At 48.0% G+C, this 17750-nt stretch overlaps 1 protein-coding gene and 1 non-coding gene across 2 annotated transcripts in view; both read right to left on the reverse strand.

Annotated features, from left to right (window-relative positions):
- The window catches only part of UBE2H (ubiquitin conjugating enzyme E2 H), a 325238-nt gene that overhangs the window by 197208 nt on the left and 110280 nt on the right, over positions 1 to 17750 (reverse strand). The gene's annotated exons all lie outside the window — the stretch shown is intronic.
- On the reverse strand, positions 4913 to 5019 carry LOC126027128 (U6 spliceosomal RNA). The gene has a single exon (XR_007502206.1). It is a non-coding gene; the product is annotated as a U6 spliceosomal RNA (small nuclear RNA).

Below are 17750 nucleotides of genomic sequence, written 5' to 3' on the forward strand. Positions count from 1 at the left end.
ATTGCTTGAAGCCCCATGATGCCCAGGAGTTACTCCTGGCTATGCACTCAGGAATTACTCCTGGCTGTTTTGGGGGACCATATATGATGCCATGGATTGACCCCAAGTCGGCCATGTGCAAACACCCTATCCACTGTACTATAACTCTGGCCCCAGAAGTTTCTTAATTTCTGTTAAAGCAAAGAGGTTACTAGATGTTATGAGAGCAAGAATTGAGTGAACACCACAGGGATCCAGAGCCATGAATCATATGATCTTGTGTAAAGTTGGAGTGAATGCTGAGTCCTAGGGTATCAATGTAGTGACTTTCACCTTAGGCAACCTTAGGCACACTTGGCAGTGGGGCTGTCCAATCTGCTTGGTTCAGGGAGAGCAAATGGAGACCTGCCTGGCTAGAATAATCTCACAGAACTGAAGATCCAGAAGATTGTTGAGAGGCTGGATTGATAGCACAGCCGTAGGGCGTTTGCCTTGCATGAGGCTGACCTAGGACGGACCTGGGTTCGATCCCCAGTGTCCCATATAGTCCCCCGAGTCTGCCAGCAGTGCTTTCTGAGCGCAGATTCAGGAGGAACCCTGAGCATCACCGGGTGTAGCTTGAAAACCAAACAACAACAACAACAACAACAACCCCAGAAGGTTGTTAAAATCAGACCAGGTGCTCCTCAGTTCCATAAGTAGGGGGACATCAGTGCGGTTTGAGATTTGCATAGGGCAAGGTTTTGGAAGTGAGTAGCAAGGCAGAAAGAACAGAATGTGGTGGCAAGAGGCGAAGGCTGAAGCAGAGCAGAAGGGGTTGAAAGGACCAGAGAAACAGAAAAGCCTCGTCAGGGGTGAAGGAAATGAGAATGACACGGGGAGAAGGGACTTTGGGCTATAGTTGGAGATGACAACAGAATCGAACACGGAGGAGGCTGCTGAAAACTCAGGAAGCTGTTGAAAATGAAGATGAAGCACTGGACTAGAGAAAAAAAGTGGAAACAAATATCTTTTTGGGAGGTTGTAGAGGGGGCACAGTTTGGGGAGACACTCAATAGCACTTAGGGAATAACCATGAGGAGTTGGGAATTGAACCCTAATTTCTGTGTGTAGTGCTCCAGCTTTTTGTGTGCTCTCCCTGGCCCTGTGAGAGATCTTGATTAAGAAAACAAAGAGCTGGGGACCGGAGCAATAGCTTAGTGGTAGGGCATTTGCTTTGCACGCAGCCAACCCGGAATGGAACCAGGTTCGATCCCTGGCATCACATATGATCTCCTGAGCCTGCCAGGAATGATTTCTGAGTGCAGAGCTAGGAGTAACCCCTGAGTGTTGCTGGGTGTGACCCAAAAAACAAACAAAAAAAGAAAATAAAGAGCTTGTGTTGGGCGGCAGGCTGGGGGGTACCTGGTACTATTGGCAAGTTCACGGTCTCTAGCTTATTAGCTAGAAGATTCCAGGCCTATAACTTAAGAGACACTAACAGGCTCATGCTCCAGCAAGCTGGAAAGCTGAGTCCTTCCCTCACTTCAGGTCTCTCTGAATGCTGAAATGTTCTTTACATTTCCTGCCAAAGAACAAGACTACATCTTTTACTTTATTATTATTTGCTATTTATTTTAATTTGTCTTTGATTTGGGGTCATGCCTAGCTATGCCCAGGACTTACCCCTGAGCTCTGTGCTCAGGGATCACTCCTAGTGAAGCTTAGGGGACCGTATATGGGAGGGGGGTACAAGGCAAGCACCCTTCCTGCCGATTCTAAGCTCTGGCCCTCCACTTTCTTTTTCCCTTTTTTTTTTTTTTTTGGTTTTTGGGTCACACCCGGCAGTGCTCAGGGGTTACTCCTGGCTCTCTGCTCAGAAATCGCTCCTGGCAGGCTCAGGGGACCATATGGGATGCCGGGATTTGAACCACCATCCTTCTGCATGTAAGGCAAATGCCTTACCTCTATATCTCTCCGGCCCCTCCACCTTCTTTTTTATGTGTGTTTGTGTTGGGGGAGACCACAACTGGCAGCGCTCCTGGGGTTACTCCTGATCCTGTGCTCACAAACTACTCCTAACCGTGTTCAAGGGACTATATGGGATGCCAGGGATCAAACTCAGATTGGCCATATGCAAGACAAATTCCCTATCTTCTGCACTATCTCTTCACTCCACTTCATTGTTCTTGATGTTGTTGCAATGACTGGGGTGTCTCACAAATGCCTGACAGCTTTTAGCTATGGCCTTGTCAGGGGGGGTCTCATATCAGGTTGTGGTGTTTGCATATGTGTCTGGGCACTTGCCAAAGGTTGTTCTCCTTTAGTTGAGGTGCCTGCTCATGTGCTCAACAGGAACCACACTTTCTTTTCTTTTCTTTTTTGGTTTTTGGGTGACTCTCAGGAGTTACTCCTGGCTATGCACTCAGAAATCACTCCTGGCGGGCCCGGAGAGATAGCATGGAGGTAAAGCGTTTGCCTTGCATGCAGAAAGACGGTGGTTTGAATCCTGGCATCCCATATGGTCCCCCTGAGCCTGCCAGGAGCAATTTCTGAGCATAGAGCTAGGAGTAACCCCTGAGCGCTGCCGGGTGTGACCCAAAAACCAAAAACCAAACAAAAAAAAATGAAAAGAAAAGAAACGAAAAGAAAAGAAAAGAAAAAGAAATCACTCCTGACTTGGGAATGCCAGAGATCGAACTGAGGTTCTGTCCTGGGTCAGTCGCGTGTAAGGCAAACCTACCACTGAGCTATTGCTCTGGCCCAATGGGACCACACTTTCTGGTGGTGCTCACACACATTCTGGCCACAGTGATCATGAGGGCTCGCTGCTGTGCTCACACGTTTGCCAGAGGTTGCTGGCCACAGTGCTCCCACATCTTAAATAGTAACAGTGATTGTTAAGAATCAAACTCCTTTTCTGTGTGTATTGCTTGCACACACCTAACTGCAGTGCACCAGGAAATTGCTGGGATCACCAACCACAAAATTGCCAGGATTGGGACTTTGTGAATGTGGTGGCACTAGAGACCAAACTCAAAAATTATGTGCTTGCAAGGCAGAAAGGCATGCTCAGTTACTGAACTGTTTCTCTGGGACCTCATCTCATTGAAATCTCATAGTGCTTCGATAAGAGTAACAGCACAATTAATCTTTTAGTTTTATGGATGTGGAACTGAACACAATGTTCTCTGAACACAGATCTTCTCTAAACTTGGGTTCAGAGAAGACAAACAAAGAACTCAGTGAAGAGAGGCAGAAGCAGAGCTCAAAAGAATAGGGGGATAAAGAGGTTGGAGCAATAGCACAGTGGTAGGGTGTTTGCCTTGCACAAGGCCAACCCCAGATGGACCTCGGTCCCATTCCCGGCATCCCATACCCCGAACCTGCCAGGAGCGATTTCTGAGTGCAGAGCCAGAAGTAATTCCTGACTGCCACCATGTGTGACCCAACCCCCCCCCCCACACACACACACAAAAAAAAAGAATAGCCTTTTCCTAGCTGTCTACGTTTCACCACACGCAGCTGGTTCGTCCTACCTGGTTCGTCCTACAAGTCAGTCATACCCAATGCAAAGGATTTCCCTGTGTCCCTGTTTCCAGGATCACTCTTATAATAAAAATATTTTATAAACAAAAAACTTTGTTTTACAAGGTGTTTTCAAAGTTATCTTTTAAATCCTGTGCTGTAGTTTGGTAATTAGCTGATTATGTTAAGTCATGAAAGGCAACAGACTATCTGAGGACAGGACCCAGTCAGAACTTTTTGTTGTTATTTGGTTTGGGACCACACCCTTCTGATGTTCAGAGTTTACTCCTGGCTCTGCACTCAGGAATTACTCCTAGAAATACTCAGGAGTCTTTATAAGATGCTGGGAAATTTATCTGGGCTGGCTGTAGTAAGGCAAGCACCCTACCCTACTCGCTGTACTATTGCTTCAGTTCTGGGCTGAGAACTCTTTTTGTTTTGCTTTTTGTTTGTTTGTTTGTTTGTTTGTTTTTTGGGTTTTTTGGGCCACACCCGGTAACGCTCAGGGGTTACTCCTGGCTATGCGCTCAGAAGTTGCTCCTGGCTTGGGGGACCATATGGGACACCGGGGGATCGAACCGCGGTCCGTCCAAGGCTAGCGCAGGCAAGGCAGGCACCTTACCTTTAGCGCCACCGCCCGGCCCCTGTTTGTTTGTTTTTTGTTATTGAGTCACACCCGGTGGCACTCGGGGGTTACTCCCGGCTTTGTGCTCAGAAATCACTCCTAGCAAGCACCGGGGACCTTATGGGATGCTGGGAATGCATCCACCGTCTGTCCTGGATCAGCTGTATGTAAGGTAAATGCCCTACTGCTGTGCTATCTTTCTGGCCCTTTCCTATTATTTTTATTATTGAAAAGTTTTTCATAATTGGATTTCAGTTTTTCAATGTACATTTTTTCCATCCACTATATCAGCAGCATTTCTTTCTCTTCTCTCATTTTTTTTAAATTACTTATTAAGACCATTCTGAATTATAAGTCTTTCACAGTTATATTTCAGCTATATAATGCCAGTGAATTAGGGCCATTCCCACCACCAGTGTTGACCTCTCTCCACCAGAGTTCCCAGCATGCATCTCATATCTCCTTTGGTCCTGGATCGGCTGCTTGCAAGGCAAACGCCACTGTGCTATCTCTCCGGGCCCGCATCTCATATCTCTACCCTTAGCCCCCTGGTCTACTAGTGTAACAGGTTCATTTAATGTTTAGCTTGTTATAGTTTGGATCTCTTGATTTTATTGTTGTGGACATTGTTGTCTTCTCTCTAACCCAGGAAACTAAGAGTGAAGTGGGTTTCCCTAACCCAATGGAATGGGAGGGACCATTTCGGGTTCCCTGAATGCTCGTTATAAAGTGAGAGACCATGTCTGTACCCTCTTCATTCTCTTTGTTACTTGGCTGAGATGCTCAAATGCTTTTTTTTTTTTAAATATGGAACGCTTCACAAATTTGTGTGCCATCCTTGCACAGGAGCCATGCTAATCTTCTCTGTATCACTCCAATTTTAGTATATGTGCTGCGGAAGCAAACACTCAAATGCTTTTTTATTGGTATCCAAATCACACCCCTGGTGGTGCTGCTCCTACACATTTCACTGTGTTGCCCACTGAAGATCATATACCTGGTGATGGCTGATGGGACTGAGCATGCCAGGTGGTGTCAGGATCAAGCTCTGGGCCTCCATCCTGCCAGGCAGGCACTCTACCAATGCAGCCCTCCCTGGGCCCCTCATTCGTCTAGATTAAAAGAATGTAGTAATACCCCCTTGGGGCCAAAGTGATAGTACAGTGGGTTGGACACTTGCTGACCCAAATTCAATCCCTGATACCTCATATGGTCCCCTGAGCCCTTCTGGGAGTGATCCCTGACCACAGAGCCAGGAGTCAACTATGAATGAGCATCGCTGACTGTAGGACACGCCTACCCTCGCAAAGTGCTTGTACCTAAATTCTCTTGTTTACCTCTCCCAGGATGAGACTATCAGATGATAAACTGCGGCAGCACTGGGCTGCAGCTTGGCTCTAGAGCACTGGCCTCTCCCCCATTTGCTTAAGACCCAGAGTCTGACCCCTGGCAGTGCGAAAACCAAGGGAAGAAAGATCAGATGAGGCAGAGAAGAAAATGGAGGCTAGGGGCCAGAGAGATGCACAGTGGTAGGGCATTTGCCTTGCATGCAGCCGATCCAGGACGGACCTGGGTTCGATTCACAGCATTCCATATGGTCCCCTGAGCCTGCCAGGAGCAATTTCTGAGCACAGAACCAGGAATAACCCCTGGGCGCTGCTGGGTGTGGAGGGAGGGAGGGAGGGAGGGAGGGAGGGAGGGAGGGAGGAAGGAAGGAAGGAAGGAAGGAAGGAAGGACGGACGGAAGGAAGGAAGGAAGGAAGGAAGGAAGGAAGGAAGGAAGGAAGGAAGGAAGGAAGGAAGGAAGGAAGGAAGGAAGAAAGGAAGGAGGGAGGGAGGGAGGGAGGGAGGGAGGGAGGAAGGAAGGAAGGAAGGAAGGAAGGAAGGAAGGAAGGAAGGAAGGAAGGAAGGAAGGAAGGGAGGGAGGGAGGGAGGGAGGGAGGAAGGAAGAAAGAAAAGAAGGAAGGAAGGAAGAGAAGAAGGAAGGAAGGAAGAGAAGAAAAGAAAAGAAAGAAAGGAAGGAAGGAAGGAAGGAAGGAAGGAAGGAAGGAAGGAAGGAAGGAAGGAAGGAAGGAAGGAGGGAGGGAGGGAGGAAGGAAGGAAGGAAGGAAGAGAAGAAGGAAGGAAGGAAGAGAAGAAAAGAAAAGAAAGAAAGAAAGGAAGGAAGGAAGGAAGGAAGGAAGGAAGGAGGGAGGGAGGGAGGAAGGAAGGAAGGAAGGAAGGAAGGAAGAGAAAGAAAGAAAGAAAGAAAGAAAGAAAGAAAGAAAGAAAGAAAGAAAGAAAGAAAGAAAGAAAGAAAGAAAGAAAGAAAGAAAGAAAGAAAGAAGAAAGAAAGGAAAAGAAAGAAAGAAAGAAAGAAAGAAAGAAAGAAAGAAAGAAAGAAAGAAAGGAAGGAAGGAAGGAAGGAAGGAAGGAAGGAAGGAAGGAAGGAAGGAAGGAAGGAAGGAGGGAGGGAGGGAGGGAGGAAGGAAGGAAGGAAGAAAAGAAGGAAGGGAGGAAGGAAGAAAGGAAGAAAGAAAAGAAGGAAGGAAGGAAGAGAAGAAGGAAGGAAGGAAGAGAAAAAGGAAGGAAGGAAGAGAAGAAAAGAAAAGAAAGAAAGGAAGGAAGGAAGGAAGGAAGGAGGGAGGGAGGGAGGAAGGAAGGAAGGAAGGGAGGGAGGAAGGAAGGAAGGAAGGAAGAGAAGAAGGAAGGAAGGAAGAGAAGAAAAGAAAAGAAAGAAAGGAAGGAAGGAAGGAAGGAAGGAGGGAGGGAGGGAGGAAGGAAGGAAGGAAGGAAGGAAGGAAGGAAGGAAGGAAGGAAGGAAGGAAGGAAGGGAGGGAGGGAGGGAGGAAGGAAGGAAGAAAGAAAAGATGGAAGGAAGGAAGAGAAGAAAAGAAAAGAAAAGAAAGGAAGGAAGGAAGGAAGGAAGGAAGGAAGGAAGAGAAGAAGGAAGGAAGGAAGAAAAGAAAGAAAGAAAGAAAGAAAGAAAGAAAGAAAGAAAGAAAGAAAGAAAGAAAGAAAGAAAGAAAGAAGAAGGAAAGAAGAAAGAAAGAAAGAAAGAAAGAAAGAAAGAAAGAAAGAAAGAAAGAAAGAAAGAAAGAAAGAAAGAAAGAAAGAAAGAAAGAAAGAAAGAAAGAAAGAAAGAAAGAAAGAAAGAAAGAAAGAAAGGGAGGGAGGGAGGAAGGAAGGAAGGAAGGAAGGAGGGAGGGAGGGAGGGAGGGAGGGAGGAAGGAAGGAAGGAAGGAAGAAAGAAAAGAAGGAAGGGAGGAAGGAAGAAAGGAAGAAAGAAAAGAAGGAAGGAAGGAAGAGAAGAAGGAAGGAAGGAAGAGAAGAAAAGAAAAGAAAGGAAGGAAGGAAGGAAGGAAGGAAGGAAGGAAGGAAGGAAGAAGGAAGAAAGAAAACGAAGGAAGAAAGGGCCAGAGAGATAGCATGGAGGTAAGGCATTTGCCTTTCATGCAGGAGGACAGTGGTTTGAATCCCGGCATCCCATATGGTCCCCTGTGCCTGCCAGGGGCAATTTCTGAGCATAGACCAGGAGTAACTCCTGAGCGCTGCCGGGTGTGACCCAAAAACCAAAAAAAAAAAAAAAAGAAAAAAAGTAAAAAAAAATAAAAAAGAAAATAAAAAGAATGAAAAGAAAAGAAAAGGACAGAAGGAATGAAGGACGGAAGGAAGGAAGGAAGGAAGGAAGGAAGGAAGGAAGGAAGGAAGGAAGGAAGGAAGGAAAGAAAGAAAGAAAGAAAGAAAGAAAGAAAGAAAGAAGAAAGAAAGAAAGAAAGAAAGAAAGAAAGAAAGAAAGAAAGAAAGAAAGAAGAAGAAAGAAAGAAAGAAAGAAAGAAAGAAAGAAAGAAAGAAAGAAAGAAAGAAAGAAAGAAGAAAGAAAGAAAGAAAGAAAAAAGCAAATGGAGGCTGTCAGAGATGTCCTGATGTCATTACAGACGGGCCAAGTCATTGCTGGAACACAGTTGATCTTTTTTCCTCACCCTAAACATAGCCTTTCATTTCCCTTTTGGCACTCAGAAAATTTTCCCTTCCACGTCCTTCCTTAGTCTGTCTTAGTGGCAAGAGGAGGGTAATTGGTGTCTTTCAAATTCCCTCCAGGATTCTTGTTTGTTTTCTTTCGGGAGGTGGGTACTCAGAGCAGTGCTCAAAACTTGCTCCTGACTCTGACCTCCTGGAGCTTCTTAGGGGACTATATCCAATGCTAGGTCTGAACTGGGGTCACTGCATGCAAGGTAAGCCCCTTACCTGCTGTGTTCTCTCTCAAAGAAAGTACTTAGAGGGACTGAGCTGGAACCTTTCATCCCGTGTCAAGAAGGCAAAACAAAGTCAACTCTGCCTCCAACGCCTCCACCAGTTTCTGAACATCTTCTTACTCATTTGTGCAGTGAGAACTTCCTGAGCAGAGGACACAGTTGAAGACACAGAGACAGAGACGTTTCGGTTGAGAGATCACATGCTCACCCTACTTGGACATACAGTGTGCCCCTTTGCACCTGACACTTAACTTACCAACAGCCACTACCCAAACCAACTTATTCTTTTTTTTTTTTAATTATCTTTATTTGGGGCCGGAAAGATAGCATGGAGGTAAGGCGTTTGCCTTGCATGCAGAAGGACAGTGGTTTGAATCCCGGCATCCCATATGGTCCCCCGAGCCTGCTGGGGGCAATTTCTGAGCATAGAGCCAGAGCCCCTGAGTGCTGCTGGTGTGACCCAAAAACAAACAAACAAACAAACAAAAAATCTTTATTTTGGGGGGTATCTTTATTTAGGCACCATAATTACAAGCATGTTTGTAGTTGGGTTTTAGTTATAAAAAGAATACTCCCCTTCATCAATGCAACACTGCCATCACCAATGTCCCCCATCTCCCTCCTCCCCCACCCCTTGCCTATAATCAAGACTGTAATCTATTTCTTTCACTCACTACCATTGTCATGATAGTTGTCAGTGTAGTTATTTTTCTAACTGCACTCACCACTCTTTGGGAGCCGTTCCTTCCAGCCCTCATCTCTATGGTTTCTCGGTATTATTACAAAAAAGTTTTATTTTTTATTTTTGGGCCACACCCAACGGCACTCAGGGGTTACTCCTGGCTCTGTGCTCAGAAATTGCTCCTGGCAGGCTGGAGGAACCATATGGGAAGCCGGGGATTGAACCAGGCCTGTCCCAGGTTTGCCACATGCAAGGCAACACCCTACCACTGTGCTATAGCTCCAGTCCCAAACCAACTCTTTCTTGCAGTGAGATTCCTGTATGAAGCTCCAGAGTGCCTTGAAGGTCCTCAGTTTCTGGAGTTTGGGAAAGGGGAGGAAAAAATGGCCTCACAGATTGGAAATAGCTTCATGTGAATGCACAGGCTGGCTGTGTCCTGCTTTTAAAATGCTAGCACTTACGACTGGGAGAAGGTGAGGTGGAGGGGGTGCTGGCTAGGTAGATGTCCCCTTGCTTTGGCTTCTGGGTCTTGGTTCACCCCCACCTTAGTTTGAAAGAATCATTCCTAAAAAGTTCCAGGAGAGTGGGAGCTGATAGAACAGGCGCCTAGCCTGTGGGAAGCCTGAGCTCCATCCCCAGTGCTACAAGACTCCTATTTCAAATCCCAAAAAAATGTTTGGAACACCTGGAAGCTTTGCGGTGAACTGAAACAATTGACTCTGAACTGGGGAGAGGGTTACGGGGCCCACAGAAGTGCAGTATCTCAGCTCTGACTTTTGCCGGACCTAGAGCTGGGTGAGGCTAACAGGCACAAGAGCCAGAGACTTCCGCTCTGAGAAGACACCTCCAACTCTCTGACTTGTGGATACTGGTAATGATGTCCCCCCTGTGGACACCCCAAAAGAACCAAGTGCCTGGCTCACACTGGTCATTGCTTGCCAGGGATGGACGCTGATACATTTGGGGTTTTCACATGACCTCTGCTGCCTACTCTGGTTTGGACACAGGCAGCCTGGACCCCAAACATCCTCTTCCACAGTGGGCAGAGGGCCTGGGCCAGGCTTCCACAAGGGAGGCTGGCAGGTGCTGAAGAAAATAGAGTCCTCTATGGGGATCTCACATCCCTACCCTAAAACCCTCTCTTCTAGCCTAGAGTTGTATTTTTTTTTAACCTGATTTCTTAGGCAGTTTCTAGGGCTTACTCCTGGCTTAGCCGTCAGAGCTGCTCCTATAAGAGCTCAGGGGACATATGGGATGCCAGGGATCAAATCTGGGTCAGCCTCATACAAGGCAAATGTCCTACCAGCTGTACTATTGCTCCGACTCTTGTTCTTGTTTTTGTGTTTTGGATAGGGCATGTTCCAAGGCCACTGGGGACCAGGGACAGCCAAGGAAGCTTTTGGGAACGGAACCTAGTTTGACTTCATGAAGGCAAGCACCCTAACTTGCTGTACTAGTTCTCCAGCCCCAGTTCTATGGGGTTTTTTTTGTTTTGTTTTTGTTTTTGTTTTTTTTTTGGAGAGGGGCTGGTTTTGGGATCATACCTGGCAGTGCTCAGGGGTCACTGGTGGCTCTGCACTCAAAAATAACTCTGGCAGGCTCAAAGGACCAAATGGAATTTCAGGGATCGAACCCAGGTCTGACCTGGGTTGTCTGAGTGCAAGACAAATGCCCTACCACTGTGCTATTGCTCCACCCTCATCTCTGTTTTTTCCTATGTTTTTTATGATCTTGGTTCTATTTTCCAATGTCTCCTTTAGACCATGTGGTAAAGGAAGTAGAATTGTCCGGAATCACATGGTCAGGACATTTATTTGGTGGGTGAAGCTTGCAGGACCCCCTCCCCTCCCCTCCCACAGGCTATCCTTCTGCCATGAACCTGCCCTCCAAGGAGCCACAAACTCCTTTATGAGGCTGTGGTCAGGGTCAGGGCCGGGAGTCGGGAGCTGGGTTGGGCAGGTCAACCAGAAAGTCAGTCATTAGGACTGTGAGGTTACCTCGGAGTCACCAAGGCCAAAACTGGGTCTTCTCCGCCTCCTCCACGTGCTCCCTTCCCTCCGGGCACCGTCTGTTTGTCAGCCCCATTTCCTGCTCAACTAGAAAGCACTAGAGTGGCCCTGGGTGGCAACAGGAATGCTAAGGCCTTAATGGGGTGCAGATTGCCAGGCAGGGAGTGGCTGAAGCCAAGCCTCCAATTACTGGGGGCACCGGAGAGGAAGACAAGCAGCAGGAAGCTGTGGGGAGGCTGGGCTGACGCTGAGGTGCTGCTGAGGTGCCCCAGCTTCATTTTATGGGGCTTTGCAGCTACTTTTGGAGGACAGAGGCGCATTCCTAAGCCTCTGGGAAGGAGTTTCCCACCTGTGCCTTCCATCACATGGGTCTCCGATGGGTCTTCTCGGGTTCCCCTTAGCCAGCTGGGCCCCAGATGGTCCCGACTGTGGAAATCAGCCCTGGCCTGAAACCTCTTCTTCTGGATTCATGGACAGAAAGCTGGTCCCTTTTGCAACACACACACACACACACACACACACACACACACACACACACACACACACACACACACACACACACAGAGGAATCTCATTTTCAATTCTGGGGGTGAGGGTGAAAAGAAGAAAAAGGAAAGAAAAGAAAAAAAAGAAAAAGGAGAAAAGGAGAAGGAGGAGGAGGGCTAGAGTAATAGCACAGCGGTAGAGCATTTGCCTTGTACACGGCTGACCTGGACAGACCCAGGTTTGATCCCCAGCATCTCATGTGATTCTCCGAGCAGCTAGGAGTGATTTCTGAGTACAGATCCAGGAGTAACCCCTGAGTGCCACTGGGTGTGGCCCAAAAACCAAAATAAATAAAGTTCTAAAGAAAAGAAGAATCTGCTCTAAAGGCAGGGTGGTGAAAGGTGAAAGAGGGAAAGGTGGTGGTGAGAGGAAAATAGGGCCATTGGTAGAGGGAAGTGTGTACTGGTGAAGGGATGAATGTCGGACATTGTATGTCTGAAACTCAATCATGAACAATTTTATAATTGTGTATCTTACAGTGATTCAAATAAAAATATAACAAAATACATTAGGGGACAGAGCAATAGTACAGCTGGTAGGGCATTTGCCTTGCATGTGGCCAACCTAGGTTCTATCCCTGGCATCTATATGGTCCTGAGTATTGCCAGGAGTGATTCCTGAGCACAGAGTCAGGAGTCATCTCTGAGCATCTCCAGGTGTTCCCCCTCCCCCCATAAAGGACAATCATAAACCAAAACTAAAATAATTAAGATTTCAAAAAATAATTGAAAAAATAAAACTCCTTCACCCTCCCAGCACAGTTCCCTATTCTTCCTATTTTGCTTTTGGAAAAGTCCCAGGTTAAGTGGGTAGATGAACTCAGTTTCCTGCTGGCTCTTAGGGCTTGGCTGGGTTTGGGCAGATCAGTCAGGCTCCAGGTCCCAGAATGTGGTGGTGGTGGGGACAGCACAGTGGGGTGCAGAGAGGTGTCACCACCCTGCTTCTGCTTGTGCTCCCTCTGTTTTCCTCTTTCCCCTGTGGAGCTGATTTTCCAAAAGCCTTGAGGTTTTGGCTCCCTTGGCTGGGGCCCTGGGGCTCTTGGCCTGTGGTCAGGCCCAGTTCCCCACCACAGGTTCTGCCCACAGTCAAACTGCCCTGACTTGCTTTCTGCAGGGTGAAACAACCGGAAGTGCCAGCCCTGGCTGGATTGGGTGTAAGGAAGATGGTCCCGGCTCCTGGCAGCCTGCTGGCCCAGGTGGTTCCAGGTTCCAAGTTGGATGACTCAGGGAAGTGATGTTGGACAAACAAGCCAGTATACTCAAGCTGGCAGGGCGATGGCTGTAATTAGCTCTCCCTGGCATGGCTGAGCCCCCACCTTCAGGAGATGGACAAGAATGTAACTGCTGTGGTCTGGGCCTCATTGCCCAAGATCCTTCTGGAGCTGAACTTGGAGCTGAGCCACCAACAAACACCTGGCATGGTCTGATGACATCAGGAGGCTCTTAGGCTCAGCGAGGCCTCAGAACCAGAGTGTGTGATGAGGAAACGCTGACCTACCTCTCTCAGCTCCCAACACCTGCTGTTGCAGGCCCCAACACCCATCCCAACGGGATTGATCCAGCCAGGACAGGTCACAGGATTTTGGCAGATTGGCCAGGCGTACTGCCGAGGATGGTTCCACACATCTCATTATTATTGTAGGACATTTAGGTAACAAGTTTACAATAATGCTGATGTCTACGACTCTGATGTCCTTTACTCATGGCCATCCAAATACCCCCTAGCTCTCAATGATGTCCCTATCACCTCTGGCCCATTTCTTCTTTTAACTCCTCCCTGCCATCCCAGCCCCTTTGGCGATCTCAGTTTTGTAATCCAAGGCTGAGGGTTTGTCATCATTTGATACCATCTCTACTCTTGTTTTGAGTCTCTGTATTCTATGGGTAAAAGAACTCAGCATCCAGAGTTTGTCCTTCTCCTTCTGATATATCTCTTCAACTGGATACTTTCCAGTTCCATCAACCTGAAGCAAACTGTAAGATGCCATGTTTTCTTATAGGTGCACAGTATTCTGTTGTATATACCTTATATAAATAAAAATACCCAGTGTTTAGGGCTCAAGAGCTAGTACAGGAGGAAAGGCAATTACTCTCATATGGCCACGATGGCTGACCCTGGTTTGATTCCTTGCAATGTATATGATAATCTAAGGATTGACCAGGAATAGCCCCTGGACACTAGTGGTTGTGGCTTAAATCCTCTCCAATTGGGGCCTGAGTGGGTAAGGTACCTGAGTGGGTAGCACAGTGGATAGAGCATTTGCCTTGCACTTAACTGACCTGAGTTCAATCCTCAGGGCCTCTTACGGTTCCCTGAGATCTCCAAGAGTGATTCCTGAGAGCAGATCAGGAGTGACTCCTGAGCATCACCAGCTGTGGCCCCCTAAAAACAAAACAAGCAAACAAAAAAAAACCTCTTCAACAAATAAACAGATAAAAGATTCCTTTCTTAAAAAAAAAGATTCCTTTCTAGGAGCCAGAGTTGTGCTGCAAGCAGTAGGGCATTTGCCTTGCATGCGCTAACCAAGGATGGACCATGGTTTGATCCTCCAGCATCCCATATGGTCTGCCAAGCCAGGAGCAAATTTTGAGCTTATAGCCAGGAGTAACCCCTGAGCATCACTGGGTGTGCCCCCACCCAAAAAAAAGATTCTTTTCTAAAAAGAAAACATAGGGCCGGAGCCATAGCACATTGGTAGGGCGTTTGCCTTGCATGCGGCCGACCCAGATGAACCTGGGTTTGATTCCTAGCAACCCATTTGGTCCCCTAAACCTGCCAGGAGTTACCCCTGAGTGTAGACCAGGAGTAACCCCTGAGTGCCACAGGTGTGACCCAAAAACCAAAAAAAAAAAAAGAAAAGAAAAGAAAATATAAACTTTTTAAGAATGGGAGAGGGGCCGAAGAGATAGCACAGTGGTGTCTGCCTTGCAAGCAGCCGATCCAGGACCAAAGGTGCTTGGTTCGAATCCCGGTGTCCCATATGGTCCCTCGTGCCTGCCAGGAGCTATTTCTGAGCAGATAGCTAGGAGTAACCCCTGAGCACTGCCGGGTGTGGCCCAAAAACCAAAAAAAAATAAAAGTGATAAAAAAATAAAAGAATGGGAGAGATGTGTAAGGTACAATGTACAATGTGTAAGGCACTTGCCAAGCATACAATCGACCCAGTTTCAATCGCAGGCATTAAATAGGATCTCTCTCTCTCTCTCTCTCTCTCTCTCTCTCTCTCTCTCTCTCTCTCTCTCTCTCTCTCTCTCTCTCAGAGTTTGGGTCAGTCCCAGTGGTACTCAGGGGTTACTCCTAGCTCTGCACTCAGAAACCACTCCTGGAAGGCTCGGGGGACTATATGGGATCCCTGAAATTGAACTGGAGTCTGTCCTGGGTTGGTAGTGTGTGCAAGGTAAACCCCCAATCATTGTGCTATTGCTCCAGCCCTTCAATAGGATCTCTTGAGCTCTATCAGGAATGATTCTTGAGTACAGAGCCAGGAGTAAATTCTGAGTACTGTTGGGTGTGTCCCCCCTACACATACCACCCCTTCAAAAAACATTCCATCCAATGTTTACTTATTTTGGTTTTGCGTCATACCCGGCTATACTTAGGGCTTACTCCTCATGGCTCAGATCCTATGTGGTATTGAAGATTAAACCCACATTGGCCATGTGCTAGGCAAGAACCTTTCCAGCTGTACTATCTCTCCATGCTGCCCCCACTCCAGTATTTGATAAGTACTTATTATATTCCAAACATTCTTCTGAGCACTATACACACCTCATTTACTTCTCAAGACATCCCCCATGACATAGCTATCAGCACCACCTTCATGGGCAGATGAAGAGATGTATGGCAGTTGGATTTGAACCCACCCCTTGATACCCCCACTTGGCACTTGGAATGCCCTTTGGATATCCTCACTGTAATGATTGTTGATCTTGGATATGCCCCCTTGTCATGCCTGATATAAAAGGAAAGACTTGAACCTTGGGCGGGGGCAGTATAGTGACCAGAGCAGCATCTGCTGGTCCATGAGGGACCAGAGATGAAGCATCAAAGAAATGCTGTCTGCTTTGTATCTATTCCCTTCTCTTTCATTTTTGTACCAGGTCCTCAGCGGGCCACCTCTGGCCGGTGATTTTCCATCTGTCTTTCTTTCCTTCTCTCTGAAACCCCAGGGCAGCAATGGCATCAGGCATCAGACTTCAGGAGGAATAAAAAGTGTGCTTGACTTCTCTTTCTCTCCTCTCCTTTCTCTGTCCCAGGCGGGTGTTTGCTACATGTTGGTGACCTTGGGTGGGATCTTGGCCCCATCCAGCATTTGGGCCCCACAGGTCCCTCAGGCTTTGAAGTACTGCCCCCAACCCACCCACCCACCCCACCCCCACCCCCCGCGGCAGCCTACGGCCTTTGCAAAGAATCAGGCAGGGAGTAAGTATGTGACTCAAAAGCGCAACCTCCAGTCACCAGTTTCTTAAGGCTTTCAGCTGGCTTCCAGCTCTGAGCTAGTGCTCTCAGCCCCTAAGGAGTATTAGCTCCTCTTCTGCAAGCAGCTGGGCTGGAGGACTGTGCACAGTGATCTAGACTTCTGGTTTCGGAGTCCTCAGAAAGCGGAGCTGGTGAGGCCAGGGGACCACTTGTGATTTCTGATGATGGCTCAATCAGCCTACCTGACGCGATGCTAAAGAAAGGCCCATTGCGGGGCCGGCGAGGTGGCGCTAGAGGTAAGGTGTCTGCCTTGCAAGCGCTAGCCAAGGAAGGACCACGGTTCGATCCCCCGGCGTCCCATATGGTCCCCCCAAGCCAGGGACAATTTCTGAGCGCGTAGCCAGGAGTAACCCCTGAGCATCTAATGGGTGTGGCCCGAAAAACCAAAAAAAAAAAAAAAAAAGAAAGGCCCATTGCCTGCTCTTGGGTTGCCCTTCTGTCCTGTCCACCATCCCTGCTTCTAAGGACAACTGGCCCGGGACACAGTCATCACCTGATGCCACTGACTAATGGAGCCAAGCAGCTTCCCCACTCCATATCTCAGTTTCCCCACTCAGTTCTGCAAGGCGAGGCCCTCTTGATGTCCAGAGCTCTGCGTCAGCGTTGATGAATGTTAGTCAACCACTCTGGAATCCTCAAGGAAGACTCATCCGCCAGACTTGGACCAGTGGCCCCATGACACACCCTCTGGCCCAGAACGAGGCCTCAGAGCTTCCTCAAGGGTGGGTCTGTGTTGTGAGTTGGCCTGGCTGTGAACCTCCTGGGCCCCTGAAGTGGGCACAGGGATAACACCAGGAGTCCTGGACACAGAGTGGCGCAGGCCCTTGAAGGGAGCTGAATCTCTCTAGTCAACCTGCTGTTTGTCCTTACTGCTTGGAACAAACCTTGAACTTAGGTTTCTTCTCTGGTTCCTCAAAAAGAAAACTCTTTAAGTACAGCTGGGTGTGCTCCCCACAAAATAAAAAAAGTGGGAAACTGATTTTTCTTCTGACCGCACTTACTAGAAAAGAAAACCGGATGTGGAGCCTGCCCGCCATCTAGTGTCCTTGAAAAGTATTGCTGCTGGACAGGACAGTCAGGGACTTCCTCCCTTCCTCTCCCCTCCATCTCCTTCCTTTCTTCCTTTTTTCCCTTCCTTCCTTTCTTCCTTCCTTCTTCCCTCCCTCTCTTCCTACTTTCGTTCGTTCGTTCGTTCCTTCCTTCCCTCATTCCCTTCTTTCCTTCTTCCCTCCTCTCCCCATTTTTAGCAGTGCTCATGGGTTCCTATAGATACCATGCTTGGGAATCCCCCTCAGCTGTGCTCAATAGGTGCTGTGGATGGAACCAAGCTTCCCATATGCAAAGCTTGTGCTCCAGCCTTTTGAACTATTTCCCAGTCTGTCCCTGTCTTTTTGTGTGTGTGTGTGTGTGTGTGTGGTTTTTGGGTCACACCCGGCAGTGCTCAGGGGTTATTCCTGGCTCCAGGTTCAGAAATTGCTCCTGGCAGGCACGGGGGACCATATGGGACGTCATTCGAACTGATGACCTCCTGCATGAAAGGCAAACGCCTTGGGGCCGGGCGGTGGCGCTAAAGGTAAGGTGCCTGCCTTGCCTGCGCTAGCCTTGGACGGACTGCGGTTCGATCCCCCGGTGTCCCATATGGTCCCCCAAGCCAGGAGCAACTTCTGAGCACATAGCCAGGAGTAACC

This window comes from Suncus etruscus, chromosome 1 (genome assembly GCF_024139225.1).
Source record: "Suncus etruscus isolate mSunEtr1 chromosome 1, mSunEtr1.pri.cur, whole genome shotgun sequence".
NCBI classification, from domain to species: domain Eukaryota; kingdom Metazoa; phylum Chordata; class Mammalia; order Eulipotyphla; family Soricidae; genus Suncus; species Suncus etruscus.